This window comes from Tribolium castaneum, chromosome 1, assembly GCF_031307605.1.
Source record: "Tribolium castaneum strain GA2 chromosome 1, icTriCast1.1, whole genome shotgun sequence".
Lineage (NCBI taxonomy): Eukaryota > Metazoa > Arthropoda > Insecta > Coleoptera > Tenebrionidae > Tribolium > Tribolium castaneum.
This window is the reverse complement of record NC_087394.1, coordinates 10,477,727-10,496,202: the sequence shown is the minus strand read 5'-3', so window position 1 is coordinate 10,496,202 and position 18,476 is coordinate 10,477,727. Positions and strand designations below refer to the sequence as shown.

The following is an 18,476-nucleotide window of genomic DNA, read 5'->3' as shown; positions in this document are numbered from 1 at the left end:
GAAGAGTAAATCGTAGAAGAAATCAGTGTTTCGAATTTCTTGAGGAAATTACGAAAAATTATTTAAATTATAAACTTTTTAATCCCAAGGAATATTAACTTATTTTGGCAAACAGGTGCAAAAATTGTCGTTTCCAACTTTGAGCACGTTTTTAAACTAGAAGTTTTTTTAAGTAGGTAATTTCCAATAGGTAATTTCAAAAGTCTCTTAATAAATTCCAACTATTTGCAAATAATTCTTGTAATTTCAGTAAATTTACACACTATTAATAATTCCATGTACTTTCAAGTAATTTGAAGCAATTAGATTAAATACCAAATATTTATTTCTTCGTAAGAAGGTAAATGCCCATTTTTAGAAAAATATTTATGCTAATAAATTCTAATAATTAATAAACTTTATCTGCAAAAAAAAGAAAGGAAATTATAATTTTCTATTTTTTTACATAATAGAATGGAAGAAATAATATAATTTTTTTTTCTAAAAAAAGTCTTAATCTTAGCTTGGTACAATAAAAATTTGTCAAATAAGTGAAAAAAGAATTAGGTAAGGAGGTACAAGTTTACATGATTTGTATAAAAACATTTTAATAAATAGTTTGATTTGTGCTCAGAACGAATTGTCACTGGGATTGATTTTTATGTTGTGACTTACACAGCTAATGAAGTAGAACAAAATAAACACATCAGAAAGTAAAAACGTATAAAAGATATATTACTTCTTTTCACTACATCGTTTTTCAGTAACTTCCACTGTATAGTGTTTCTTCTGGAATTAAGACTGAATCAAGTCTAATAAATTTTCGCCTACATTATTTCTATTTTCTGCTACGTATACAAGTAGTTTTGTTTCCTTTGAGTTACAATATTATAACAAAAATACATATCTAAACTACATCTAAATTAAAAAATTGTGAGATAACACATACCTAATTTTTTATTTTTATTTTCAGTAACTACATAATTTAATTTTTTTTTAAATTACTTATAATTCATAATACAGACTTATTTACAAAAAAATATCAAGGTCACACTAACAATTTTTTTTAAATTTTTGTTGTACAATTCCTAGTTTTTGAGATATTACACATTCCAAAAAATACTGCCGATTTTAATTTTTCAATTCTACCAAAAATAAAAAAAATAAATTAATCCAAAACGATTTGTAGCAATATCAAAAAAATTAGGTCGAAAGTATCTTTATCTGAAATAAAATTGTCTGAAAGCTCTAAATCTGTTTTTTTTATTCTACAATTTGTAGTTTTAAAGATATTACACGAAATGCTGTCGATTTTAGTTTTTCCATTCTTTCAAAAATAAAAAAAAATAGAACTTATTCTAAAACGATTTGTAGTACTTTTAAATAATTAGTTATATATTTCTAAGCGAAACTGAAAGGTATCCCCCTTCTGGCATAAAATTGTCCAATTGTCCCACAATTCGTAGTTTTAAAGATATTACACGAAATATTGTCGATGTTAATTTTTCCATTCTACCATAAATTAAAAAATTTTAATTAAACTAAAACGATTTAAAGAACTTTTAAATAATTAATTATCTTTTTCTGGGCGAAAATTTGTGACAATTGGACAAAAACTGTACAAATAATCCAAATAAAACAAGTTGGTCAAAATTTTTATTTACCTACTTATCTAGCAAAAAAATATCAAAGTTAAAATAACAAAAAAATTAGGTCAAAAGTACCATCATCTCATATAAAATTGTCTCAGGATTTCAAATCTGTTTTCGTTTTTGTTCTATATTTCGTAGTTTTAGAGATATTACACATTACAAAAAATACTGTCGATTTTACTATTTACATTCTACCGAAAAATTTAAAAAATTGAAATTAATTCAAAACGATTTGTAACACTTTTCAATAATTAATTTTTTTTTTTTGGACGAAATGTTGTGACAAACTGTGCAAATAATCCGAATAAAACAACTTGGTAAAATTTTTATTTACCCACTTATCTACCAGAAAAAAATTATCAAAGTCACAATAACAAAAAAATTAGGTCTAAAGTATCTTTCTCTGACATAAAATTGTCTAAAGACTCTAAATTTATCTTCATTCTTGATTATACAAATTTGTAGTTTGGAAGATATTTTTGAAGACATTAAAAAATATCTGTCATAATCTCGTCTGAATATTCTAAATATGTCTTCATTTTTCTTCTACAATTCATAGTTTTAGAGATATTATACGTAACACTGTCGATTTCAATGTTTCCATACTAATAAAAATTAAAAAAATATATAGTAATTGATCTAAAACGATTTGTAGCACTTAAATAATTAGTTATCTATTTCTAAGTAAAATAATTTGGCAATCCAGTCAAAACTGTGCAAATAATTGGAATAAATTGTACAACATGGTCACCTACTTATCTACAAAAAAATATATCAAGGTTACAACAAAAAAAAATAGTCAAAAGTATTCCCATCTCTCATAAAATTGTCTAATGATTCCAAATATGTCTTCACTTTTGTTCTACAATTCGTAGTATTAGAGATATTACACGAAATAATGTCGATTTTAATTTTTTTATTCTACCAAAAAAATTGCAACTAATCTAACATAATTTGTAGCACTTTTAAATAATTTAAATAATTAATTTCTGAGCGAAATTTTGTGGCAAACGAGCCAAAGCTGTGCAAATAATCCGAACCAAACAACTTGGTCAAAATTTTTACTTATATGATATGATAACAAAATTATCAAGGTCACAATAACAAAAAATCAAAAATATTCTTATCTGACATAAAATTGTCTGAAGATTCAAAATCTGTCTTCATTTTTGTTTTACAATCCGTAAATTTTTTCTATTCTACCAAAAATGAAAAAATAGAAATTAATCTAAAATAATTTAGCACTTTTAAATAATTAATTATTTCTTTCTCAAAACTGCAAATATTCCGAATAAAACATCGTGGTCAAAATTTTTATTCACCTAATTACCTTACCTATTAAGTCAAAAGTACAGTCACGATCAAAAAGAATGACACCCCTAGCTAAAACCGCCGCCACAAATCTTTTTGATATGATACGGTTAATGTGTAAGTTTGTAAAGTAGAGGTGTCATTCTTTTTTATCGTGACTGTACCCTCAACAGACAGAGAATTCCAAATCTATCTTAATTTTTGTTCTACGATGCGTACTTTTCTGATTTAAATAAACATAAAAACATTGTTGAAAGTTCGACAAAAATAGTTTTACGTTTTTTTCTTTAGTATTTAAAACGACATTATTATTTTTTTATTAACGATGTGATCTTACACAATTTATGTAATTCAAAATACAAAATACGCCAAAATACTTGAAATGAAATGTATTAAATCAAGTGTGACATTCAGTCATTTCACCACGCATTGAATTATAAAACTATTATTAGGTTTGGTGCCTATTTTCAGACCTGAGAGGTTTTACAACAGTTATTAGCAAATCTCTGCAACAGGTTAGTTTGTTTGTTTAAAAGGAATGACATTGGAATTAATTTTAGTTTTTCAAGTCATTTCTTACGTTCCGCGGGGAACAGAATTAGGAAATTTCTTTTCTGTGTCGCTTGTAAACGTGATTAAAGGAGCAACTTGATTTACATAAGAGCCTGAGATCTTGTCTTTTATCGTCTGTGGGGTGCTGTAATGATAGAACTGTTTGTCTAATTAGAGCAACTGAGCACAAACAACTGGCGTATCATCTACTCAAGATTTACATTTGGTTTTAATTTAAACCGCAGAATCGATACACGTGTTTACAGAGAGTATTTTCACAGAAAATCACTAATCGATTGATGTTTCACAGTTTTTCAGTGGAATGGAAAATTGCTCATTGTTCAAACAGAAATACTATCACTTACAAGTAAAGTAGGACATTTATCGTTAAAATGTATTTAACGTGGAGTGTTGCTGTTTAAATGATAAAATAAAACTAATTTCTAAGTCACGCAAGGTGGACTCGCTCCATCCAACATGTTTGTACTTAGTTCATTGATTTGGTGGTAAAACAGAGTAAAATATCGATCCTGCCACAAGTTAACCAATACCGACCTACAATTCAGCCCCGATTATAATTGATCGTTTTTGGGAACGTATCTAATTATTCAACACATCGTGGAACCATTCCTGTTGTTTTAGACATGATTTGATTTGATCGACTCATTTGCCATGAGTAACGAAGCTGTATACACTACGCATTCAGCCATAATTAACGCTTGTACGCTTGTAATTAGTTAATATTATTACAAGAAAATGTGCTGCTGGAAAGTAGTTACATTCAGATTTACGGGTAGTTGCTTTGAAACGACGTTGTACAGAACACTGCCTTTTATGTTACTCGCATTACATTGTTGCGTTGGTTTACCCACCAACTAGACGCTGCAAATGTTGGGGGCGGAATCGGTTTGTTAAGGGTTTAATTGCACAGTGCCCAAAGGTTAGCAATCAAAAACGTAGATTATGTTTTTACACTTGCAAATTTTTCCTAGGTTTTATTTCGCAATTTTCTAAAACAGATTAACTTAAAACTTAACATAAACTTAACACGTTTTTTTAAATAAGTCGATTAAAATATGCCGCATTTATTTGAAAAACAGGATCACGTTTTTTGATGAACAATTACTAAAATACAAAATTAGAATAGAAATTATTTTGAGCAGCTTCCGTAGAAGTAGTACGGTATGCCGAGCATACTTGTAGTGCTGCTTTCCTCTGCACACTTATAAGTTTTTGCTTATATTTCTTCATTTTCAATACCCCTCTCTAATACCCAACCCGACTCGACTCGACTCGACTCGACTCGACTCGACTCGACCCGACCCGACCCGACCCGAACCGACCCGACCCGACCCGACTTGACCCGACCCGACCCGACCTGATCTGACCTGACCTAACCTGACTTTATCTTCTTAACTCTATACTTGTACTTGTACAATTATTCTCAAACCTTAAACAGATAAATAAAATAATATCTTACTATGATAATTACGATTAGTCATAGGTATACGGATAGGGAATCAAAAGCTTTGTTCACGATAGCGATTGATGAGCTTGTTCTGGCATCAATTGCATGCACAGTACATATGAGAGAAAAACCTGAACTTTTAGTTACAGGCCGTTGTTCACGGTAGAGAATATAACCTGGATACCGGATCAGTTCAGAACCAGTCCAAACGATCTTCATGTTCATTCGATCAAGGATTTTTAGTTCTAGACTTGCGCAGTTGACGAAAGAGGTTTTGTCTTTGTTACTCTCGTGTTTTGGTGCTTTACTGTCTATTTTTTTATTGAGATTTATTTAATATATTACTAAATCGAAATTATTTGTAAAATAACTTTTGTGAATGTGAAAATGAGTAGTTTTTTACATTTTACACTTTTTTGTACCAATGTTTCTCTTTTATAAATTTGTGATAATTTATTGCGGTTTTTTATTTTTAAACATTTACTGCGTACTTGACAACGGTATATTATTGTTTGTGGTTAACGATAATCCATTGCTGGTTCAGAACCGCACATGCGCTTTAAATGAGTCTTGGACTAATTTAGGATTAGTCCCAAATATCCTACGCAAACAAAGCTAATATTATTAGTACAGAAGCTTTAATATTGGAAAGTAAAAACAAAGCAAAAAAATAAATGTAATAGAATTATTAATAACTGATTAAAACAAAAGAAAGTATTTATATTAAATACTTAATATACTTCCAAATAAAAAATAGTCAAAAAATGACAATTTTATGACAATGCTTAAAATGTTAGTTGCCTGATCTAGAAAATTTACGCATCTTTATTAGCTGTAATATCTACAGATAAAGAAAACCATGTTTACTAATTTTTATAACAATAATGAATTTGTATAAATCTATCTTATTCAAACAAATATTTCTCGAATTTTTAATAAACTTATTTATTAATTATCCTCTTCAATTTTAAAGTAACTCGGTGGCGCCCTGTAATGACTATTTCAATTTTTGTTAATAACTAGACGCTGCAAATGTTGAGGGCGGAATCGGTTTGTTAAGGGTTTAATTGCACAGTGCCCAAAGGTTAGCAATCAAAAACGTAGATTATGTTTTTACACTTGCAAATTTTTCCTAGGTTTTATTTCGCAATTTTCTAAAACAGATTAACTTAAAACTTAACATAAACTTAACACGTTTTTTTAAATAAGTCGATTAAAATATGCCGCATTTATTTGAAAAACAGGATCACGTTTTTTGAAGAACAATTACTAAAATACAAAATTAGAATAGAAATTATTTTTTTATGGACTTTTTAACTTCTAATATAAGTAGAGCTTTAAAATTTTGTATACGATCCAAATTGACCATTTTGAGTTCAACTAAATTTTTTTCAAGGTGGCTGAATTTCCGGAACTACGAGAAATTGGCACCAACTTTGAAATTTCAAATAGTAACTACCTAGTTTTATTGCACTCTTGAATTTGCCTTTTGGAACTGAGTAAAATGTTAATACTTATCTGTCACAGTTTTTGAAGTATATCAATTTTTTTGTCAAAATCTTCATTTGCACGGGTTCATTTAAAATATCAGAGCCCTTGAACTCTTTAAAATAAGTGAATATTTTTTTTGCATTTGGTAACAAAAGCTTTGAAGGGTCTTGTGTAATCTTTACGACTGTCAACTGTTAAATTGCAAGGCCACTATATTTTCAAAATGATAATTAAAAAATTATTATAACACAATTTTTTCAAATGAAATGATCCAGTTTTTTCAATGGCAATTAAAAGAACATCAATTTTTATGCAGACTTTTATTAACATCTTCAATATCTATCTCTTATAGTTTTTGAGATAATCACAGAAAAATGAACTGTAGCTCATTATTTTCATTTTTAATCGAGGAAACTTTCGAAAAATACGATAAAATTGTGCCATTGATTAAAAGAAATGTTAGATTTGTCCAACTATTTTCACTCAAGAAATTCAAAGTTCGATGGCAGACTAACTGAGTACTTTACAAAATTCACTAAGTTACCATAAACCATTATTAAATATTATTGAACCAGCTAAAAACTAAATAATATGTTGAAGTTTGACAATTGTTGACCATTTTGCAAGGTCTACTTGATTAACTATAAAAATTACGAAGTAAAATCTATTTTTTTATTTTTTTCAAAAATTGTAAGAGATAGGTATAAGATGTGTTGATAAAAATTGCCATAAATATTATTGTTCTTTCGATTGCCATTGAGAAAATAAGGTCGATCCATTTGATAAAACTGAGTTATAGCAGTTTTTGATAACCATCTTGAAAAAATCAAACTAGCCTTAAATTTTAATTGTGAAAATTCTAGAAGGCTGTTCAAAATTTCGGTTATCTAATGCAAAAAAAATTATTTACTTATTGCATACGCTTCAAAGTCTATGTGATATTTTACATAAACCCTTGCAAATAAAAATTTTAACAAAAAAATTGACATATGTAAGAAACTATGAAAGATAAGTAAATTTTACTCAGTTTGAGAAGATGAATTCAAAAATACAATAAAAATGTTTGGTTACTATTTAAAATTTCTAAGTTGGTGCCAATTTCTCGTAGTAATCACCCTGTATAGGTAAAATAAATTCGCTGAAGTTATCTTTGTTTTGTGGTGCCAATATTTTTCGATTTTTTTTTTTTTTCTTTAAAAATACTTACACTACTACCATTGTTCTATTGGAATGGCAATATTAAATAAAGGCAAAACAGTTCTTGAAAAACTAATACAAAATATTAGGAATATGTTGTACAGAGTGGGTCTGATAAAATTTAATTTTTACTGAATATCTCAAAAACAAAAATTAGAGAACCTCTGTGCATGTTAATTATTCCGAAATTTTTCTTCAATTCTTTGCAAACAAAATAATTAATAAATTATTTCGCTGACAATAATATTTACGAAGTTTGAAATAAATTAATAATACAAAAATTCTTTTTTTTCTTAGAGTTTTATTTATATCAATTAAATTCCTCTTGAGAAATATAATTTCTTAAAAATATTAAAAAATTAGAACTGAATGGATGCAATTTTTTTGCGCTTTTACTTTTAGTAAGGGTCGATTTCACCTTCTGTGGATTTATTCTACCAATAGATTTAACTAAGCTTAGTGAACCGGACCCTAAAAAAATTTTATCTTGAAGTAGAAAGGATATTATGATTTATGAAATTTGAATGTTTTGGTCTTAGAGCAAAAGACTCTTTTTTTTGAACAACAAGTTAAATTATCATGAAAATTCTATATATTTTTTTAAAACGGAAAAGTTAAAAAAAATTTTTTTGAGTTTTCTTGGACCATTTTCAGTTTTGCCATTGTCTTCTTTCTCCACGTTATTCTACACCTACAGGATTATTGAAAACTTAATTTTAAAAAAACATAACTTTGATAAAAAAAATTAAATGAAGAGACGGTGGAGCCATTTTCCAACAGTTTTTTCTGAGGGCGTTTTGGTTATTGGATTTAGCCTCTTCGTACAAGTCTCTCAATCTCATCTTTAAAAATCTTTTAATGTTTTTCCTAATATACCATTCTCCATTAATAAACAGCACACTTTTTGTCTAATTTAACCAAGATAACAACAATCACAATTATGAGATCTCATGTTTGGTAAACATTTTCTTTTAATACAGAAGTAAAGAAAATTCCAAACAGTTAAAAAAAATAGTTTAGGATAGTTTATTTGTTGTAGTTTTAAGAAACGTGTACAATTTGAACAAAGCTTCATTTGCAAGTCAGATAGATACTTCTGCACCATATACAGAACCTTATTAAAGCAAAACATATTCTAGCAACTATTTTCTTCAAATGTTGAAAATCTATTTCCTAACATAACATTAATCTTAACTAATTAAGGTTTATTTCACGTTTTAAAAAACAAATGTAAAAAAAACGTTTTTAGAAGTTTTTTCATCAAAATGGACACATCTCTGCTTGCTGTTTACTTTAATGATCAATAAATCTTAAAAATAACAACATTATTGTTTGACTGTATTAAAAAAAACACCTAATTTGTTTTAAAATTGCATTATTTTTCATTATTCAATCGTTTGAGCACAAAACACGTTTTATTTATCAAAAAATGCACACTTTTGTCAAAAATTACTCAAAATTGCCCTTGAAATTTTACGAACTCGAGCCTATAAGTCACTAAATTTTGTCCAAAGTGATAATTTTTTTTTAGAGTATGTTAAGTAAATCACAGAAGTATTGTTGAACATAATGTATTTTTATCTTTTTCAAGCGTTTTAGAATTTTTCCAGTCAGAGATTAAAATTCACCGATTTGGGTCAATAAAAAATTCTTGCATTCTTTATTTCTTTTTGAGATATTGTTTTGAGTTTAGTAAAATTTCATCTGTTAACTATTTTTTTAACATCTTGGTTATTATACATATAATTATAATATAATAATAATAATATAATATATTTATTATACATAATTATAATTAATTATTATAATTATACATATTATTATACATTTAATATAATATAATAATAATATAATATATTTTTATTAGATTATAAAAATAATCTAATAAAAAAAATTAGGCTCGTACAAAGTGAGTTTGCTATAAGTCTATAAGTCTATTTTTAGTGTACAAAGTATAAATACATTAGATTTTGCTCTTTGCATATGAATTTTTTCAGAATTTATCAGTTTTTTCAAAGACAGTTAAGCTTCAAAGTCAACAACTTGGTGTACAAAATGCTAGTAAGTAAGCATTTAGCATATGCCAAAGTATTTTGTGAAATTATTAGTGATATTGGACAAAAAAATATAACAATTAGACGTACAGGTACTATATTGTTTTTAAAAAAGTTTTTCCTCTATAAGTACACAATTCATTTATTATTCAAAAATGTTAACAGTTAACATCATCAATAATTATCATAATATACCAGGTGTGTCTGTTAAAAGTATATCTATTTTTTTCTATGCATATTTAAACCTTTTTACATTGTCTTCACAATTTTTTATAATTAAAATACTTACGCTATGAATTAATATTAAGTCGCTGCAAAAATTATTATTTCATGTCATTTTAGAAAAAATTATGCTTAAATGCCGTTTTGTGCAAAAAATCCGTCAAATAAATGTTACTAGTCCCACAAAATAATTAATTACAAGATAAAAACCAATGTTCAAATATCCACAATTTTGGTGCTAGCCAGAATTTTATTAGGGATTTTTTGCTCAAAACATACTCGTAATTCTATTGATATTAATAATTTTATAACGAAGAGTAGAAAAATTGTGAAAAAATCACATGCATCGAAATAAATATAAAATGAAATTTTTTGACGAAGTTAATTTATGATGGTGGGAGGGATGGAGTTACAGGAACAAGAAATAGCTTTGGTCGACTAGTTTCGTTTTAATTCGGACAACATCAGGAACAAAAGCAGTATTAATTACATAATTTTAAAAATTTAAAAATTAAAACGGGCATGTCACTGAAACAAGTCTGAAATCAATTAGGTGTTTCTGATATTTGAAGTTCTACCGTATTTAATACCAAACAAGCAATAATAAACTTTATTTACGAATATACAATCAACTAACTTAATCGTATCTGTGAAAATAAGCAGAAATCTACTGTTCATGTTATAAGAATACGTTGTAAAATGTGTTGGTGTTGCAATATTACGAAATAAACAAATAAAAAAAACATATTTTATTTAAAAAATGTAGAGTTACCTTGAATTGACTTATTTGTTTATTTATGTACATTTCATAATAAATATATTCGAACCTTTGTAATAAATATTGAAAAACAAAAATTAAATATTCAAAAAAAAAGAGAATATTTTCTTTGCCACCAGATGTAAAAATGTGATGACACATTTATAATAAGAATACTGTATACCATATTTTTCAACAAAGTATTTTTTTATTTTAAAGTAAACAGCTGGACCACAAATAAAATTGCATTATTTTTTAGATCTTTAGCATCAATTTCTCTCATTTGAAGGGGTTAGTGGTGGAAACATTTTTTTGAAAATTGTCTTATACAAATATCAATTATTTTAATAATGTTTTTTTGTTGGTAGCATTTTAAGCCTTTTTTTTAATATCTGAATCCTAGATTATAAACACTATTTTAAAACACATTCCCGATAGCAATGTGTTTTAAATTGAAATGTTCCAACAAAAAAAATTGAATACCACTTATTTTTCGTATGTAGTAATTGTAAGAAATCCACTACGTTCAAAATTTCTCAGCAAGAGTTGATCTAAAGTCTTTTTGAACGTACTGTACATACCTGCATAGTATAAAAATAAATTAACCTTATGTTTATTTCTAAATGTATCATGCTCAAAATTTATGGATAAAACTGTGACTGCATATTTAACTTAATTCTAATCGAAACTGTCTATTTTCTTGTTTAAAAAGAGAACCCTTATTGCTAACATAATTGCAAATCTTTAACAGTTTTTCGCACTGAAGCTTTAAAAGAGCATAGAATACAATTATTATTACTTTTTTTTTCTTACCAAAAATTGGATTCAGTTTTTTTTATACGGACAGTCTAAATTTGTAACTTATTTTACAAAGAGTATAAAAGCTTCTATTTCCAATTATTTACCTATCTTATAATCACCAACTAACTAAAAACATTGTAATTTTATGAAAGGAGGAAATAAACTAGAGAAGACTAAGTAATTTTTCAAAATTTGTAATCGAGCTAATGTATTGTTGATTACATTTTTCAGGCGCAGGTTTCGTAAAATTGTGTGAAATTACCTGCACCTATACCATTAACAAAATATTATTATTTGAGAATTTTTAGGTGTTACTTATTTGTGTTAACTACTTTTTTTACAATTATTAATAAAATTAAAAAATCAGTGTAATAAAAAATTTAAAAAAAACAAAATAAATAAATAAAAATTTAAAAGTTTCGGAAACATAGTCTTGATCAAGTAAAAGCGACCTAACCTAGTATTCGGCGTTTCCTATTCGAATTTAAATTAGCGAAAGTGTTGAAAAGCTATTACGGGTCTTTAGCCAACTTAATTTTGGCAAAATTTTGTAAATCGTCGCGCCCATCAAATTAATGCTAGGTTCAATGGTATTAATAAAACAGTGACGATTTTATGACGACTTCGAGCACCACATGACGGTGTATAAAAACGTGGACGATTGCCACGAAATAAATATAGTAAGCACAATTTAATCGAGGAGCAAATCCAGTGCTTGTTTTTTATCATCACACCACGGTTCACAATTTATTTTTGTTTACCTCAAAAGTCACCTCCGGCAACTTTAAATAATTAATGAAACTCGACTCACCTCTTGGAATCAGCCACCGAAGAATTGATTTCGATTTTTCGGAGGCAAATCGAATCGAATCCGATCAGAAAACAAATTCGAAGCTTTCACAGCACTCCACTGTCGTTTTGCCAAAGCTCACTCCACTGACAGTCCACATAAGTCACATGCGTTCAAAGAGGCGGTAAGTGGCGCGACGCCGATGTCGGATTGGAACTGGACGGAGTGAGCAAGGTGGTGGCGTCGACGTCGCGACGCTGATCCGGCGCCGTTCAAAATTCGCTACCGCAGCCGTAAACTAGAGCCATCTTCAGCCATTGTTCGGCTATGCACTCGCACGCGGTTATTTTTAACAAAAACTGATTTTACGGCAAGTGGGAGGCAATTGATTGACTGTGATAAATGTACCTAATGTACTTGCATTCATGTTAGGATTGTAACACAGCTGATATTACGCGTGAAAGAAGTCGCCGAATTCACTGAAATTTCTACAGCTTTTAGTTTTCGAGTTAAGAATTTTAACTAAACCCGGCGATTCCACCATTTTTCAAGTTAAAATAAATGTTTTTTTAATATGCTCTTAATAAGCTAGTATTGTAAAATAGTTGATACAAAACGTGAAATGAGCCGCAGAATTCACTGAAACGAATTGTTTTGCTTAACGACTTCTAGTTTTTTAGTTATGATTTTTTTTAGTAGCCGGATCGTTGACCAGAGCAGCTCCGGGTTTTTATGTGAGAAAATATATAATTTCAAGTTTGATCAAATTTATTAGATTATTTGATAATTTTTGCTTTATCTAATTTTCCCAAAATAATTATGAGTGGTTGAAAAACGTGACATTTCGATCCGAAGTGCATAATTTTTGAATTACGTTTCTGGTTGAAAAATATGCTAACAAAACGGCACAAAAACATTGTTTCTACCTCAAAAACGGTCTTAGATGCTCAAAAAATGCAAGATTTTTTTCACGGTTGAAAACGGTAAAAATAGATTATGTCACAATGTTTTAAAAATGCCGACCTTTATACCATTATTTCTTTATACCTTTCAAAATGTTTCCTGGAACCACGATTTTTACACAAACTAAGGTATTTATTACAATTAACTCACGTGGAATCACTTGTTTTTATTTAATATACTTTTCTAAATACTCACAAAAAGTCTCAAAGATTTGAGATTTTATTGGTAGCACTGAAAGTAAAGCTGTTTATCCAGTTATGTTTTGAATATGCGCGAATTCTTCTTAATCTAGAGCCAGATTGTATTTCCCATGTAACCAGTTTTCTTATATTTATATTTAATGAAATTGTTGAAAGTTTTTCAGATTTCAGATATTAAACGAATAAGACTGATTTAAACTAATATTAATGAACCAAATTGCATTTTGACTAATTTTATTGAATATAAATATTACGCCAGGTGTATGTACTCTACAATAAATAATAAAAACTGTGTATAAACGTATTTTTCATTTTTATTATATTATTATTAAGGACAACGTAGTCTACAGATGCAAGCAGAGTTTATCTAGGAATTAGTAAATGTGCAATAGTTGCATTGTTTTCAATGTTATCGAAAAATGTTTAATTGTGTGATTTTAGATATTTTAATTTAGGAACAAGTCCGATCTGATCCTTGGAACAAGTACTATTTTAACAGAAAAATAAACGTTAAGACAGTACTTTGACAGTATGTGCTGTGCACAGACCTCTCACTGTACCTAGTTACTCAGCCCTTAATGCTAATTTATTATTTTTTTGAAATGTAACATCTAACACTTTTGTGTGCCTTTATTTTGGTAGATGCTATTTATTGATGTCAAGCTGGTCTTGTCGTTAGTAATAGTTGTCTCATTGTATGCATCTGTGTGTGCACCCAATGAATAAATATTTAATAAACACGTGGTAAGTTATTCCTCTGTCTTCTTTGCCTCGACATTTTTTGTTAACTCTTGCGCCTTCTTCACCTTTTCGTGAAACTCTACAGTTGCATAAAATGGTTCATTTGTACTATTGTTAAGACCGTAGTCCTCGCAGTAACAGATGAATGCTGTGTCAACGGCAATCTACAAAACAAATATTCGAACACAGAAAAGAAAATTGCATTATTACCTCGAAAACAACAAAGAAACAATGAGCGCAGAAAAATGCAAACACAGCTCCAATAACGACAGGTACGACGTAAAACTCAAAATCATCAGGTCGGTCCTTTACCATCATAGAGTACCCAATTAGCGTGGTGATAGCAACCACAAGCACTTTCACCGTGAAAAACACAAAAGTTCCTACCCAACTCATCCCCACAAAAGTCAATAAATTGCAAATGAATAAATTCACAGCACGAATACCCGATTGACAAAGGGGTTTGCCGTGAATAGCTTAAAAATAATAAAATATGTAATGTTGCTAACTTAATTTTAAAGTAACTTAGGCACCAGTAATAATGTATCCGACTGAGGTCACATATTTTAAAAAATTGTCCTCATACAGAGAACAATTTATAGTTCTTGCTCGATACAGTATTTTAAGTACGATAATAGGTGTGATTATCAAGGAACCAAATGCAACGGTACCAAGATGGTACCGAATTAAAATGTAAAAATTGCTATAGATCGGTGAAACCAACTCACATTTGTCTCTGAAAGTGCAAAAGTTGAATGTTATTGATTATTAATTAGTAATTACCGTGTAAAATAATATCGAGCCACGACACCTGAAATAACCATTTGATGGCATGCTAGTACAAACTGGACCATCCAGAACATCATTATCCAGACGAACACCATTGCAAAAATTATACCAACATCTGGAACATAATAGTTACAGTGAACGGCAAAATTATGGAATGATCTTATTAAAACTGAAAATATTTTTTCATTTTTCTTTTTAAAAAATACACCAGTTTTCAACTTTTGTCGCGAAATGAAAGGGAATATTGTGCACTTGAGGTGACACCTTTTTATTGTGTAGACCTGGTGATTTTAATCTGTACCTTAAACGAAAACTTGCTTACATGATTTTTTAACGAAAGTGTATGTCTGTATTCTTGATAGGTATTTAGTACTAAAATTTACCGTGTTAATATTTTGGTATTATCATTTCGAAATGGTCAAAAAAGTTCGCTTTCGACAACAATAAAGCCCCGTTCTGTAACGACTGCTGGAGAACAGACAGCTCGTCAATCTGCTCAAAAATCCACATCTTAGTTTAAGACATGCTTCGTTGGGCGCTATTTTATTTTATGGCATTTTCAGTCTTTTGTTCTTTTTCGTTGTGACAGAATTAAATATCAAGTTTTTTAGATAGAAATCTCAGGAAAAGCTCAGCTTTTAACACAAAAACGTGTGTAAGCGGTCGAAAACCGAAACCGGCAAATATAACACTACTTTTCTTAATTTTTGAGTAGTTTTTGACAAACGATTACAAAATAATTTATTTTTTAAACAAAGAAACATGCGTAATTGCTCGTAAAATGCAAAAAACAACATCATTTTCAGTAAAATTCTTAGATTTTTGGGCTTACTTTGATGCATTTTTTTCTTGAATTGCCTAAATACGCTCTAACAATCTTTAAAAATTGCATGAGAGTTACTATTATTGAAGTAAAATGTGCAAATCTAAAAACCTTCAAAGTACATAAATATTTCGAAAACAGCTACAGTATAGAGAGTAAAATGATAACTTGAGTAATCTACAGACTGTCCCAACGATCCGAAAAAGGGTCATTATTTATTTTTTAAGATTTTGACTTTTTATCTTTTTTTAGATTACAGCTGCCTTTCTGATACATATTTTAAGAATATTGCGTATAATTAAACAGAAAGTCAATATTAAAAAATAAATTATGATTTTTCAAATGGAATAGTCTGCGGAATATACAGGCTCCATTATTTGTTTATTATTAAAGATAGTGACTTTTTTATTTTTTAGATTATAGCTGGGTTCCTGCTGCATGTTTCTACAATATTGTGGTATTTATACAGGGTCTTCCAATATTAAAAAAACGTTACAGTTATGTTTTTTTTAATGAAACTTGAAAAAGTTTAATTGTACACCCTATTTTTTGTTCTTGCTTCTCAAAGATAATTAAATCGTCTATTGAAACGTAAAGTTTCAAATGCCTAAAAACTAAATAATAATTAATAACTAAAAAGATATTGCATTTTAAAAGTTAATTTCAGCAACAATTGTTGTTACCAAAGTAAACAATATCACGACCATAGTAACTCTACCACAAACCATTTGTGGGAATTTATACGGGAATTTAAAAATTCGCCATTAATTTTACATCCAAAAATACAAAAAATATGGAAGGTTCTTTTTAAAAAACCATAAGTTGGTGTTGTAGCTAAGTTTAGAAACACCTTGTATAGTTGAAAATAATTTTTAGCGAGTCAAGGAGTTAGTATCTGTGAAAATAAGCAGAAATCTACTGTTCATGTTATAAGAATACGTTGTAAAAGGTGTTGGTGTTGCAATATTACGAAATAAACAAATAAAAGAAAACATATTTTATTTAAAAAGTAAAGAGTTACCTTGAATTGACTTATTTTTTTACTTATGTACATTTCATCATAATTATATTACAACATTTGTAATAAATATTGAAAAACAAAAATTAAATATTCAAAAAAAAGAGAATATTTTCTTTGCCACCAGATGTAAAAATGTGATGACACATTTATAATAAGAATACTGTATTCCATATTTTTCAACACCAAAGTTTTTTTTTTATTTTAAAGTAAACAGCTGGACCACAAATAAAATTGCATTATTTTTTAGATCTTTAGCATCAATTTCTCTCATTTGAAGGGGTTAGTGGTGGAAACATTTTTTTGAAAATTGTCTTATACAAATATCAACTATTTTAATAATGTTTTTTTGTTGGTAGCATTTTAAGCCTTTTTTTTAATATCTGAATCCTAGATTATAAACACTATTTTAAAACGCATTTCCGATAGCAATGTGTTTTAAATTGAAATGTTCCAACAAAAAAAATTTGAATACCACTTATTTTTCGTATGTAGTAATCGTAAGAAATCCACTACGTTTAAAATTTCTCAGCAAGAGTTGATCTAAAGACTTTTTGAACGCACTGTACATACCTGCATAGTATAAAAATAAATTAACCTTATGTTTATTTCTAAATGTATCATGCTCAAAATTTATGGATAAAACTGTGGCTGCATATTTATCTTAATTTTAACCGAAACTGGCTATTTTCTTGTTTAAAAAGAGAACCCTTATTGCTAACATAATTGCAAATCTTAAACAATTTTTCGCACTGAAGCTTTAAAAGAGCATAGAATACAAATACTAATACTTTTTTTTTCTTACCAAAAATTGGATTCAGTGTACCAGTTTTTTTTATACGGACAGTCTAAACTTGTAACTTATTTTACAAAGAGTATAAAAGCTTCTATTACCAATTATTTACCTATCTTATAATCACCAACTAACTAAAACTAAAACTAAAATTTTATGAAAGGAGGAAATAAACTAGAGAAGACTAAGTAATTTTTCAAAATTTGTAATCGAGCTCGTATCGAAATAATGCATTGTAGATTATATTTTTATTTAAAATTTTTAAATCATTTAACATGCAACAAACCACTTCATTTTTTATCTTCTTGATTGAAGTAAGCTAATAAAAATAACACATCTTTGAAGTTTGAACTTTCTTCTAAGTTTTTATGCAATGATTTTTTTAAAAAGCATGTTTTTGTCAAAAAAATCAAATTATTTCAAAAACAAAACAAAATCGACCAAAAACAATTTAGCTTAACAACATCTGTGTTAAAAGCTACATCCAAAAAAACAAAAAAAAATATGGAAAGTTCTTTTTAAAAAACCATAAGTTGGTGTAGCTAATTTTAGAAACACTTTGTATAGTTGAAAATAATTTTAAGTGAGTCAAGGAGTTAGTATGCACGGCTTTCGTAAAAAAATATTAATTTTTTAACATTTAAAGGTCAATAATGGACTTTTTTCACATCATTCTTCATTTAATTTATAAAATAAACAATACAAATTTGTATCTTGTCATTAACTTATTTAAACAGTCAACAACAGATTTAATAAATTCTTTTTTTTTTCTTTCTCAAAAAATAATCGATTTTGTCAAGAATAATACAAAATTCATGAACTCGATAAGCAGATATTGTAGAGTTCGGGGCCCAGATTCGAACCCAACAAATTTC

General features: G+C 28.2%; 1 protein-coding gene across 3 annotated transcripts in view; it reads right to left on the bottom strand.

The window, feature by feature from the left end:
- Shab (Shaker cognate b) overlaps nucleotides 1-12,582 on the bottom strand; it is a 200,206-nt gene extending 187,624 nt beyond the window's left edge. For 2 of the 3 annotated variants that reach the window (XM_064359909.1, XM_064359908.1), the window contains exon 1: nucleotides 12,296-12,582. The gene's annotated coding sequence lies outside the window, so the exon portion shown is untranslated. The remainder of the gene's footprint in view (nucleotides 1-12,295) is intronic. The other variant, XM_064359911.1, reaches the window with a different exon arrangement.
- Between the last annotated feature and the right edge of the window lie 5,894 nt (nucleotides 12,583-18,476).